The following is a 13,033-nucleotide window of genomic DNA, read 5'->3' as shown; positions in this document are numbered from 1 at the left end:
AAGGATTTTGTTCCAAGAAATCTGTCTCCGAGTGCTTTCCTTCTGAATGCCTGAATGAATGAAAGTTAACAGATACTATATTGAATAAAAAATAACAATCTGAAAATGAAAAAAAATTCAGGAGGCTGCCAGCCAAGCTTCTTCAGTTACCACTAGGATCAATACAGAAAGAATCTGCATAGAAAACAGCATGGTCTGAACTCCGCCCGCTTTTTAAAAGTATCTAATTTGTGGGTTTAGCCCTCTTTAGATTTTTCTTTATAGTCAGAGCACAGAGACAGACACTGCCATGGCGTGACCGGGAACACTGATCGGATGAACTGCTCTGGGGAGGTACCAATCTTTTCGCACTGAGTGTATGAAGGACTTCAGGGAAACGTGTGCCCACTTCTGGCAAATGGAGGCGGTGAGATTACTACGTCCTTGTGAGATTGCCAAAAAGACCTTGAAACACATGGGTCTCATCTTACCTTAGTAACTTAAACAGCAGCAAGAGAGATTCCCAGGTATTAGATCTTAGTTATGCATACTATTCCTTTCTTAGGACAGTCCCTATCAAGCTTCTGGCCTAGGTTAACACACATTCACTCAAAAAACTCTTAGATATGGTTTGAGAATTTACTTGGGCTAGGAACCATTCCCAATAGGCAGACTGCATGTGCCTAACCTGCTCTGAAAACAAAGCAAGTTTAATAATATGGACATAAGTTGGTCTGGGACTCTCATCCTGAGCATCAGAGAATAAACCCGGGCTCATTTAAATTACTAGCATACATGTAGTCATGGCATCCAAATATGGCCCCATCAATCATTCAGGACAAGCAATAAATACTTTTATGTCCCTGTTTAAGGGCTGGGTTGGGTTTTGCGTTGCTTTTTTAAAGCTCAGAGAGGCAGGTAGGGAAATCTTGCCCTCCCAAATTTTTTGTCTACAGATCCATTGCAAGTATCCATTGCAACCTTTCCTTTAAGGTAAGTGACCTAATAATAGGCTACAGGGATCTTATTTGCTGTTTATGAAACAAAAGTACTTTTTAATACTTAACTGAAATACTTTAACTCAACTGAATACTCAGCTGAAATATTTCTGTTGATTAGGAGAACTGTTCTGGTTAGCCATCCAAGCGCAAGAAAGAATAACTTGTAACACCAGTAATACAGCCACGGTAATATAACAATTGAAGTAAGTTTGTTAGGGAGTGATTTCCTATAGCCTGTAAGATTCAGTTGGATTAATGAATATGTAAAGTAGATAAGGTATGAAATGTGTGAAGAGAATAGGTCATTAAAGTTTTCCCCAGGGCAAATATTTATTTCTTTTGTCATCAAGCTGTCATGTTCTGCTAAGCCTTATGAAAGTCAAACAAGACAAACTGAAGTGCTCACAGAACCTTAAATTTAGTAATAAAGGGTATTTACCTATGCCCGACTTTCCCCTGAAAGTAACTGAAATATGCTAACAACCAGTAAAGGTAGCCGGGCCCTGTCTCACCTTGTTGAACAGGATGGCTAAGACTTTGCTGAGCCAGGGCATGAAGTGACCAGGAATCTGACCACCTGTCATGAGATTACGGTCACGTAAAGCAATTTTGTCACAGTTTAACTAGCCCTTTCTGGCCAAGGAAGGGGGAAAACAGTTTATAACTTGCACTGAGACTCTCTCACATGAGGATTTAGCGAATTTTTATGGGGAGGTTAGTCAGAAGTATTTTGAACTAGAACACAGCAAAAAAGGGAATCCTCTCAGGTGGTCTGTAGAAAGGATTCAACCCCTATATGGCAATCCCAAGAACTGCCCCTTCTGTGTATCACTAACAGTCCACTTCTTGTGTGTGCCCATTAGCCCATGACCCCTCAAAAGAAGAATATGCTAAAGAAAAATATTCTGCCATAACAACTAGATATAACAAGGGATCTTACACACACAGGATGAGGTGGCAGGAGTACTAAATTAGCATCATCATCGAGCTGTTTGTAATGCAAGTGCACAACCCAGGGGCCCAGCTTTGGAAATGGGCACACAACCAAATAGAAAGGGGTTGGTGGGGGGAGCCCTCTTCTGTCACTTCTATCATGGATCCTCAGCAACTTCTCTGCTGCTGGCCAACTAGAAAATTAAGAATCCAACACCTGTGATATATGAGGTAAAGCTTTACCTGTGCCACTGTTTTGCAAGACACAGAGCATGCCAACTGCCAGTAGCTTTACTTCAGGTGAGCTAGGAAAAGGCATTAAGAGGAGATGATTTAAAGCACAATGAACCAGATGGGAAATACTCAGGATTGTGTTACTGGGCATTAGCCATGCTACACAAAAAATGTCAGTAGGTTATTTGGGCTGAATTTCTGGTGCAAATCTCTCAGGAAACAGAGCTTGTCCTCCAGACTTATTTTTACCAGACTTTTCATCACTGTACTCAATGCTGAGAAGCACCTAAATGCTTACCCTTGTCAAAATTAAGCATCCTTCTTGTGATAACAAAGTTAACTGTGGGAGGGCAGATTCCCTTATGATACTTCATTTGCCCTATTCTGTTTTTGAAGAGTATAATGGATCCCTGAACACAGGGCAGGTGGGGGAAGCAGTAAGTAATTTTCTTAAAGAAGCATCAAAATCCTTAACTTTAAGCCCTGCAAAGTAGCATAGTTCTAGGTCTTATTTGCACAGGTACCATTTTAGCTTAGGGGCTGGAACATAATTCATAACCATAAATATCAATAACAACACTGCTGTGCCAGTTGCACCAAATTAAATTTAAGAGTAGGTTTAGTCCTTATTTTCCACAATAGAAGCCATCCATTTTATAAGCCTTCCTCCACCTTCCACTAGTAACTCACACAGTAACATAGTTTAGTAATATCTGACTCATGTTCGGCTTCAAATCCCTCACCTGCTTTTTTTTTTTTTTTTTTTTTTTTTTTTTAAAAAAAGCTGTCTCTGGAAAGTTTAGTTTTGAGATTTTCAGTGACGCAAGGTGAAATTTGTGGTTTATCCAGAGGACACAAGTATTAAGCACACCACTGATGGGTTTTTTTTTTTTCCAAATGACTTTCCAGAAACATGCATTTTTTTCCCCCCCTCGTATGTTTTACTGCTCCCACCTTCGTTGTCTTTATGGACACAGAAACACGCTCTGGTGTCAAAAATACCATTTGGACGACATTTCCTATTAGGCTTTTGTTCCCTCTCGTCCCCACCTCCCAGACTCCAGTAAAATACACTTCAGTGTTTGGGATTTCCTATTCATCCTGATTAAAACAAAGCCAGTAAAGTTTCCCCCATCAAACCGTGTGCCTGTTTTGAAGAGGCAGCAGCCACCGGCTCTGGTTTTGTTGCGGATGAAAAGAGGGCATCGCAGCTGTAAGGCAGCACAGACGTGTGAAATGGGTTTCACACGCTGCTCAGCTACCAGTGGGGTGGCCATGTATGATTCAGTCTGTGTTAAGTCAAGAAAAGGAAAAGCCTTCAAAGCCACGCCAGCCATCACCTCTTACAAACCCTAAGTACCCCTTTTGACTGCCATTGCTTTGCTGAAAATAACACATTTAGTCATTTGTCATAATTATAAGAGTCCCAATGACATGGAATGCAGGCACGCCTTTTAATGCTGCCAAGTCTGTTATAATACAGCCAGCAGGGGACTGCTGCTGCGAGCAAATCACAACTGCAGTGCCAGTTAAATTCCAGCCGAAAGGTCATATGTGACCTTTGTGAGCAGTTCATCGCAGATGATTGATCTGCTAGCAACAAAACTAATAATTACACAGCTCTTCATTTCCATTCATCTTAGTAACATGAAATTTATCCCAGTGTGAAGGATCCAGGTCATGTAGGAGTAAATTGGTGAACCATAAACCTACTAAAACCCCACAGGTGCAGCTCAAGCCTTCTTTGCTCCACCTCCCTTTAACTTCTTGCTCTCTGCAGGTACTTCCCAAAGACAAACGATCAACCTATTCCTCTGAGCTCATCCATTATTTTAATATCTCCATCTTGTGTTTTTTAAGCATAATCTGCAAAACTCAACAAATCTTAGCCCTGTTTTCCCTCTTCAGCCGTTGTCAGTGGTGCACTTGTTAGCCCTCTAGCATGTTTCTGTGATACACAAACCTCTAATTTTATTAGAAATATTCATTTAAACATCTTTTCAAGATGAACAGCATATATGCATTTTTTCTCCTCTCAGCTACCTAAACTCCTCAAGATGTTTTTGTGAAACAAACATTGCTTTCTAACACACGGAAAAGACCTTCTGCCCCACAAATGAATTCAGAACTCTTCAGAAGTGCGAATGCAGAACTCCTGCAGGGATTTCTGTATTTGCCAGAAAACCTCAGCAGGAAAACATATGCCCCATGCTTGCACCACTTAAACATGGACATTTCAGGGTGATAGAAGGTAATACGCTAAACTGAGGGAGGAGTGAAGAAAAATCATGTAATTTGGAGTTATCCCTGGTAACTTTTTTTCCTCCAGTAGGCAAACAAGGATGTATCAAAGGTTTTGCTTGCAAATGGAATATCATTGAACATCTTGAAGATGGGCTGATGGGGCATTAGGGGAGGGAATTTTCTCAAAGCCTGTGAAAGTTTTGCCTGGGAAAATTTGTGTGCGTGTGTGTGCACGCGTGTGTGTATATAGGTACACATATAAGTGTCCTACATCACCTAGATCCTTCACACTGGGATAAATTTCATGTTACTAAGATGACATACATGTACACATACATGTATATATACACCCACAGATATACATACATATACACACACACATGAAGTCAGCTAAGCAAGGACTTCAAGACATGGTCACCCCACATTGAAATGCTTCAAGGCCTGACCGCAGTTTAGCTGGTGTTCCTGAGCCTCTCAAGCTAATGTAATAGTTGGCCACCAATGTCCCCCCAGTCACCAAGCCATTGGAAGATGATGTACATCTGAATTAAGGAAGAAAGTGGCTTTAACAACCACTTTCTTTGTGCTGCTGGGATGCAACTTGCACGTGCCTTGACATGCCTTATAGAGTGCCAAAGGTGGTCTGAACAACTGTACGCTTTTGACAGCCTAACACTTTTTATGAACCACCTCCGAATTTACTACTAAAACCTCAAGACAAGCCATTTATCAATAAGTTAGAAATCAGAACATTTGAATCTTTTTTTATTTACTAAGGAAGGAGAATGCTCTGGTATTTGCTTTGTTACTCTAAAAGAGAGTTTTCCAATTCTATTTACAACTCTGAAAGTAATGAAATTTTGTCAGTAATAATCTAATACCGAGCAGGACCTTCCTCTAAATAACTCAGTAAAATTATGTTACTTGCTCTAAGCAGGACCTTGTTTCACAAGCAGACAGTTTAAATTAGAAATTATATTACCAAAATTTGATGGCTAAATCTTGGTGGCTTTACTCAAGTTTTATTTTGCCCCCCGCTTTTATTTTTTGTCCAAACTGCTGTTGAATTCACAGGTAGCATCCATAAAACGGCTGAGGTCAGGACCTCAAGATTTTGCCAAATGCTAGAAATATCTCATCAGATGTTATGAGATGAGCAGCACTCCAGTGAGAAGAAACATGCAAAGACCACAGAACGAGCTCCGTCTTCCTTCAGTGCAGCAGAAACGTGCTGTAAAGGTCTGCTCAGACTTTCAAAGCATACGCCTTTACCCCCTCAACTTTTTTTTCCTGTTTTGCTAGTCGCATGGCTTTCTTTTAGCTCATCCATAGTGAGTAAAACTTACTTTTAATTAGAAAGAGGTCCCGTGCTCTACTTTTACGGCAAGGAAAACAACCAATCCTCCCTCCCCCCAGCAAAAAACAATAGTGCAGGAACCCAGTCCCTGGCAGCTGCTGCTAACTTTAAGCACCGTATATAAGGTATTAAACCACCCACTTTATGTTCTAATAACATTAACAGTCTCTCATGAACCAGGACATTCAGAGTTAAAGCTGAAATTCTCTCCTTAAGTCACCACATTGTGTCTAGGTACAGTATTGCAGCACTTAATCAGGGGGCCTCAGAGCAGTGGGGGGTTCATACCATATGTGCTATAATACCTAAGCACAGCGGGGTGAGCTAAGGACAGAGTTTTAGACTTAACTTTGAATTTCTTAGTTTCTGCTAGTCCCATGCTTAATGTTTTTGAATATATTGCATTGTGTGTGTCTGGAGGGTTACTTTCCTCTTTAAAAAAAGAGAAAAAAAGTCTTTGGGGATGAAGGAGAAAAGAGTACAGTTTCTCATGAAAAGATGAAAGTAGGTATCTAATGCCAACCACCTATAGTATAAATACTGGACATGTTGATATACTACAAACATTTATACACCTTTCAAATAAATATTAACTTAATCCAGGTCACTGAAATGAAACTATATTAAAATTACTGTTTCAACATGAGCTTTATAGTTTTTAAGCCATTTACTCAAATGCTATTGTGTTTAATTTTCTTAGCATCTTCCAGGCCCCAGTCTACAGTCTGGCAAGCACTGCAAAATACACCCTGGAAAGAGATGCTTACATTTTTTAAAATCAATGCTATTTGTGTTTGAAACTCTTTCAGCTTCTTCTTGGCAACACTACAAGCAAATATGTATTTGCTATACATAAAATAAGTTTCAGATTCAAAATTAGTCTTCATAGAAACCTCATTAAACAATCTGCAAGAAGGTCAGGAGACTAAATTCACCAGTGTAATGGTGAACTATAAGTCATTTTCGTAGGACAGCTCTATGATCTCCTAGTGACACACAGGGATGACAGAAAACTAGAACTTACAGGTCTTCCTAATGTAACAGGAGGAAAAAAAAATTAACAAACAGCATCCATATATCCTTAAATCTAGAAATGGAACAACAAGAAATGTTAAACCAAACCTATACAGCTAGTATTAGCTACTGGAAATAACATTGCCATAAGGAATATCTTGTTTGTGGTAAAGGTGAAAATTTTTGCTTACTTTTTTTTTTTGTTTGTTTGTTTACAGTCTCACCTAGGAGGCTACTATTCCTATAGCAAAGTAAACTTCCAGAGCACACACTACTCACCTTCTCCTCAAAAGAAAACCACTGGTTATCGAGTCATAAACCTTTCTCTCAAGCATGGGGTAGATCCTCTACTAGTATTACTTGTTAGGGCTTCATTATCTGCAAGTGAAATCAATTGAACAGAAAATGAGCACCACTCAAAGAGTGTTCCCTCCTCCCTCTATGGCAGGTTCAGTGCAAGGTCTGATACGATATGTTGTGCCTCTTTGGCTAATAATCATCAGCTCACCTGATGATTTTTAATGGGGGGAAAACAGCAAGGTCTACAAGGAATGTTTGAGACAGACACATGAAACACACCCTCGAGAACAACTCCCAGTGAAAATACAAGTTCACCTCTTCAGAGAAAAGCTCATTAAAAACTAGCAGATCTCAGTGGTTTTATTGCAAACCAATCAGCCTGAACCTGTAAAGGAGTCTGACCTCACCCAGATTCATGGGTCCTCTATTTTTGACTTTACCTGCTAGTGATAAGAATTGATTTCAAAGGTTCTAAAATTAGCTCTGTACATCAAAGTATTGTTATAACATGTCTCAGTAATGTTGCAGTTTTACACGTTTTGCTGTTCTGCGTGTGTTCTCTAATTGGAAAAGTGTAACCCTTAAATCCAGGAATTGGTGACTGAGTTAACTTTCCTCCTGGAGGAGTACTTGAAAATTGACTTCCTCATAAGTGAGGTTGTTTCCCAGGGATGCAGGTGGAAACTGAAGTGCAGTTCTCATAAAGTTAACAAGGTCACTTTGCTGTGCTCAGGCCTCATGTAATTTAAGTCACCTATTGCCAATGAAGGCAGGTAACACTCTCTACCGTTACAGATCAGCCCTTCTAAACCAGAGCCAGTGATCTTTTGCAGTTTTAACCCACTGAAAACTGCCCCAAATAATCACAAATAGAAAAGATTTAAAAAATGTAAATACTCACACAGCAGAATGATAAAATGAATGTGTATGGTATGGTGGGAAAAAAACTACTGTATTATGTAAAAATAATTCTGTGCTTTTCTATTTAAGTCTTTGATACTGAAAAATCTAATTATAACTGTATCTATATCAATACAGGCAGACAACATCAAACTCACAGACATCATGCTAAGTTACTAATCAAGCAAGAGGGCACCCCTATGTCTTGTTTTTATCTTTAACACCTTTTAGCTTCTTTTCCTCACACTTTTACCCTCTCTGCTTTTAGGCTGGAAGAAACTGTGAAGCGGTAAAAAGAGTTTGTGCTCATAAAGCTTTGATGACTCGACCATCTGGCTGGGAACTCTCATAAAGGAAGCCCTGCAGAGGTTAGGAAGGTCAGAAACTATACAAGGCAAGGGCTGAAGTGGGTCCTGACTCTGCTCTAACTGGACCCCAACTTCTGTCCGATCGGACATCAGCTGCGCTCATCAGCCTCCAAGGAAATGTATTTGCATGGACTGCTGACAAACATTACTTCTTTCTCTTGCTCACTTTCATAAATCTATGGAAACATGAAGAAAATGTCTCTGCCCATATCCCGTTGTAATCGCTTCCATCCTCTCCCAGTGCTCAGCTCATTAACAAGTGACCTGAAGGCAGGGAAAAAAAAACTTGCGTATAATGGAGCCTTGCTGTTTAGAGACTATAAAAATAAGCAGGCCTGGTTCACTTAAAAAAAAAAAAAAAGAAGAAGAAAAAGTACAAAACTATTCTGGCAAACGCTTAAGACTATCAGATTATAAAAGTTAGCTAAATGATGGGTAGCTGGATAAGACAATCTTGCATTTGCGAATTATTTTTCCCTTCCTGAAATGTCATCCAGAGACACAACTGTTTACACTGCAGTTGTTCTACACGCCCATAGAGCAATGTATTTACATACAATGTATGTACATATATGTACATATAGTTTTCTGCTGTACAGATTGCCCTGGCAGCAGATAAGTGCCCAGCATCAGGTTTATGAATTGCAGGCTTCGTTAGTCTTAAAATGGTAACAAAGGAAGATGCGTCCTAAAATGTGTCATCCTTCATCTGGGAGGGTAGTGCCTGACACATTAGGAATCTATATGCTCAATTAACCACTGGCAGGCTCATTTTTTCTGTGCCTCTCACTCACCCTTTCCCCCCACCCCTTCTACCCACTCCACCCTTCTTTCTGACCAAATTCCTGACTACATGCAAACTCACAATTACAGGATGGCTTGAGGGATTACTTTTGGCCGTTGCTTGTTTTCTCTATACCAGTTTCCAGTGAATAGCCAAAGAATCTTATTATGGTGTTTCGCTTTTGATTGCAAAAAATGAATACGTTCAGATCCTTTGCCACTAAAAGTTAGTTCACAAATTCAAAATCTATCTCTGAAATTAATACATTTTGGTGATTAAACTTTAATTTGTATTCATAGCCCCTATGATCCAGATTAGTTTTGGAGAAAACAAAGTTATATATTTTCTTTTCCATAAAAAGGATATTTTTTATCAATTTGAGATTAATTTGTGAATTCAACATTTGAGTCTATGTCTTTTTGTTATTATTTAAAGTATATCCTTAATTACACAGGCAGCCTTCCAGAAACACTTCAAACGGTGACAATTTTGGATGGGAGAAATAACTAAAGGGGAAAAAAAAAAGGAGAGAGGAAAAGTTAACAGGTAGGAAACATAGCCAATCAGAAAACAAAGCTAGCGTCCTAAATGGTTAATCCCCCATAACTATTAGCGTACACATGATTAACTGTATAGTAGACCTGATTAAGTGTGTCTGTACATTATGCTAATCCCTGCACTCTGATTGGCTGACCTGATTAATGGTACACTAGACTCTGTTCAGTGATGGAAGGCCGATCTGCCAGGTCTCACATCCTCTCTGCAAAGAAAGCAGGGGAAAATAAGAGAGCAGTGTACAGCTAGTGCCCTGAAGAGTGGTAAAGAAAAGGAATGTGAGGAAGAAGTCACATTCTTTGTGTCTGAATGCTAAGTTTGAAATATGACGTTTAAGATTGTAATGCTTTTATATTTTTGACTCCTAAAATTAAAGTGCTCCTTTAAAGTTATTCTTAGGTGCAAGTCAGATACCTACTTATTCTAGAGTTTGTCCATGTTTCTTTTTGTGTATCTCCCAGCACCCTTATACATGGGGGCACCTTACACAGGAAAAAACAATCAATCTGTATTAACTGCCCTTAAAAACCTGTCCAAGAAGCTACATAATCACTAGTCTTGTGTTTCTGTATCTATAGTCTCTCCAGATGCATATAATATACTGTTTTCTACCATACTTTTAAAGCAATTCATTCCAATTAGCTTTTAAAGACTGATTCAAAGTATTTCTAAAGTTTTCAAAAAAAGACTCTATTGGTCTTTTTTGGATCAGATGCTCAAGCACCCTAAAGATAAGAGTTTCAAAATGCAATTCATCGATGCCCCGCCTTGTCTGACTGTAAACCAGATGATGCATATTTAGCTATACACTCCAGCCTGTTATTGAGTTATTGACAGCGAAGTCAGCACTCTTATTAAGCTGAAAGGACTTGCTAAATGGTTTCAACAGACACTTAATTTTTAGACAAAGAAGTTAAAATAAACCCATGGCTCATCTTTTTCTCTCTCAGATATATCCTGGTCTACTTGTATTAGGTAGGCCTCTAGTATCTAAAGAGTAAAAATGTGCTCATCAGTGTAACAATGTGAAGTGTCTAGAGACTCTGTATATTGTTAATACACACCATCTGTTCTAGGTCAGGTGTGCAAACTCTTTTAGCCATGTACATTTATCCAGAGCAACTTAAGGAGATTAAACCTCTGGCCTTTGAAGTACTGAATAGTTTTTCTTGAGTTGCTTGAATGAGGTATTCACGTGAGGTCAATCTAGTTAGAATGGGTCACATTTACCCTATGTTCACATCAGCTGCTGTTAGCACAAGTTTTCTCTGTGGTAAAAACTCTAGAATCTGCTCCTATAAGCAAGGTGCCCATAGACACCTAAGGAGTAGGGGCCTGGCAGTGCCGAGAGCAGGGAGCTTGGACTGGGGCATCACACCAATTAGACTGGCAGCGAACTGTGGGATCAGTGCACAGAAACTGAAAAATTCAGAAGAGTTGGGTTGTTAGAGCTCTTCTTGCCCACCCTCAGGTGAATTCTTTCACGGTCCATAACTCAAACCCATGGAAATATGCATTCATTGAACACTGGCAGTACAGATATAAGAGACTGACTCAATCCTGATACTTATTTCTTCATCTTGATGCTAGCCATGACATCATGTCTACAAGCAACTTTTTAAACAAAGACAATCAAGAGAGGAATCAAAAATATGATGAGAAAGCATGTCACACCAAAACAACTTGATATTGGCGAGATATTAGTTAAATAAGCTACATTTTATTGAATAAGCGAAGCTGATATTCTTAATCACTTATTTAGTTCTGGTAGCTAATTATCACCACTGGAATAATTCCAGGGATATTTATTTTCACTGTTAGTAATAGGTTCCTAAAGCTTTATCTACCTATATAATACACAGGAATAGTAACTGCCTCAGATAAATCTTTCCAAAAAATCCATATACCAAGGACAAAGTTGTACAGAGCCAGCTGACACAAAATGCTTCAGCATAAGGCGTGTCTTAAACAGTCCTGTCGTCGGGAAGCATAGCCTTCCCACATGGCTTAGGTGGAATCCACGTTTTTCTCTTCCGGCAGTCCAATGCCCAGAACCTTCTCCTAAGGGTAATTGTCTACATCTGTGGCTTGAATAGAACAAGCTCATTCTTTTAAAGTGTGGTAGTGATGGAAGTGTGGACGGTGGTAGCAGCATTCTCACTTGTATGCATAACTGGTCCTTTAAAAATGTAAAGTGAAATGCAACATCCTTGAAATAGTTTTGTTTCAACCCACAATTGTTTCTTAAGCGTTGGTAAGCAGCAACCCAGGAAAGACAGAAAGATAGGAAAGTAGATCCTCTTTCACACATATCTTCCCTACTTACACATTTTCCTTTCCACTGTTTTATTAAAGACTCATCTCAGTTAAATGCTCTCATTCAGACATTATATGGCCTGTCTTTTATACTACAAGCTTACAGTTGGAACCTCTTACCTATAATACGGTAGAGACAGGCTCAACTCCCACCAAAGCCTGACAAGTTTAAAGCACATGTCTCTCATCTCTTAAAGGCTAAGTTGTTTGGGGAGGAGTAGAAAAGAGCATCTTTCCTGTGTGTGCTGTGTGACTACACAGCGAATAATCTGCTGGGTCTGCAGAAAGACCAAAGCTGCAGACAACAGCTTCTGTTTAAGTGTGTTCCTCTAGGTGAGATCTGCATTCCAGGGACTTTTGTACCCTGTTAAATGGCTGCTTGGCCTTAGGTGTCAGCCAGGGACCAAGATGCTCAAGTTGCCATCGCTTGGGCTGCATCAGAACTCTTGGCAGGTGAGGAGCTTCCTAAGCGGCTTGTGAGTTCTGATGTCTCCCAGCAGAGTGTCTGGGACCTATTTTTTCACCCAGGCCCTCATCTCGCTTTGGGTGCACCCTTTCTAGTAACAGAAATTTAAAAAAAACTCACCAACCAGAAATATATCCTTGTATCTGTAAGGAATTCTCTCACAATGACAGGGAAGATCCCAATTTAATTTAATGTGGGATAACGTGGGATAAATGGAGCATGCTGTCAGTAAAATTTGATTCCTGTGAATTTCCAACTTCTGTTAAGTAAAGTAATTGCCAATGTCTTACAAAAATGTTTATGCTGATTAGTAGAAATATTTATTAAACATCTCCTGAACTTAAGGAAACAGTAGTTGTGGGCTAACATCCAATGAGATGCAAAGTCTGTTCGTATTTCAGTTTCCTGCTAAAAAGGCTTAACAGTTTGTGACCCTGCTGTTTGTCAGATAAAGGTGCGAAAGTGACATTTTGCAGTGTGAATTTTTGAGGATAGGGTTGATTTATGTCAAAGAAAACAAGCAGATTACTTCTTAATGTGCCTCTGACATGTCTCTGCTTCTGGTTATACAAGCTAAGACAT

General features: G+C 39.5%; 1 long non-coding RNA gene across 13 annotated transcripts in view; it reads right to left on the bottom strand.

Moving 5' to 3' along the window:
- The window catches only part of LOC104145931 (uncharacterized), a 96,081-nt gene that overhangs the window by 61,521 nt on the left and 21,527 nt on the right, over positions 1-13,033 (bottom strand). For 11 of the 13 annotated variants that reach the window (XR_011139011.1, XR_011139013.1, XR_011139014.1 and 8 more), the window contains exon 2: positions 7,042-7,140. The exons of 1 other annotated variant lie outside the window; for it this stretch is intronic. This is a non-coding gene — a long non-coding RNA (uncharacterized lncRNA). Of the gene's footprint in view, positions 1-7,041; positions 7,141-9,808; positions 9,875-13,033 lie in introns of all 13 variants that reach the window. One more of the 13 variants, XR_011139008.1, reaches the window with a different exon arrangement.

This window comes from Struthio camelus, chromosome 2, assembly GCF_040807025.1.
Source record: "Struthio camelus isolate bStrCam1 chromosome 2, bStrCam1.hap1, whole genome shotgun sequence".
NCBI lineage: Eukaryota > Metazoa > Chordata > Aves > Struthioniformes > Struthionidae > Struthio > Struthio camelus.
Note: the sequence above shows the minus strand (reverse complement) of the source record. Positions and strands in the feature narration are given on the sequence as shown.